This window comes from Fragaria vesca, linkage group LG6, assembly GCF_000184155.1.
Source record: "Fragaria vesca subsp. vesca linkage group LG6, FraVesHawaii_1.0, whole genome shotgun sequence".
Lineage (NCBI taxonomy): Eukaryota > Viridiplantae > Streptophyta > Magnoliopsida > Rosales > Rosaceae > Fragaria > Fragaria vesca.
The window spans coordinates 3,406,689-3,407,441 of NC_020496.1; the positions used below are offsets into that span (position 1 = coordinate 3,406,689).

The window sequence follows — 753 nt, forward strand, 5'->3', positions numbered from 1 at the left end:
AAATTGCCCAGTCTGCAGAGTTCGGGTTGGATTTTAGTAGGAGACGAGGCATAGTCACCCGCATTTCTGCCAGTTTTCGCCAGTAGGTTACCTGTTCAACCTACTCGTGTTTTCTTGCTTCCGCTTGTGTTTAGTAGCTCTGAATACTTTAGAATTTTTGTATATTATGAGTTGTTCAGAAGTGATAAATTAAGAGTGTAATTTGAAATTTTCGAGTTAGGGTTGTCCATCTGCAAGGGAGATTTTCTTAATCTTTTCAGTAAATTTTCCTTGGAGGTGGTCCCCGCACGACTTACTCTGGGTTTCAGGGTGAAATTCGGGGTGGGTCGTGTCACATTTACCTTCCGACGATAGGGCTCCCCATAAACCCGAATAACGGTAAATAGTAGACACGTTGTGATTCCGATGACTAAAATTCACAAACCAAAATTCGACCGTCAGATATGATCATTATGACGAAAGATGTCTTTGGTAAAAAATTCAACTGGATCCGACAACGTTAAGGGCTCGATCGAAAGGGTCAACTCTAATCGAAAATAAGAAAACTGCATTTTGAAGCCCTAAACGGACTCAGATGGCCAAAAAAGCCTATACATCATGGCGTCAGCGATGAGTTTGACTCGTAGCGCCGTTACGCTTCCGGAAAGGTATCACAATAGTCAATCAGACACCAAACGCCAAATCTGCAGCATAGTGAATAATAAGGGTAAGTCAACTATCGGCACCGAGACTTTTCCGGAATACTGTGATTTT

General features: G+C 42.2%; 1 pseudogene across 1 annotated transcript in view; it reads right to left on the bottom strand.

The window, feature by feature from the left end:
• Nucleotides 1-753, bottom strand: part of LOC101308699 — an 8,763-nt pseudogene that overhangs the window by 6,789 nt on the left and 1,221 nt on the right. The window lies entirely within an intron of this gene.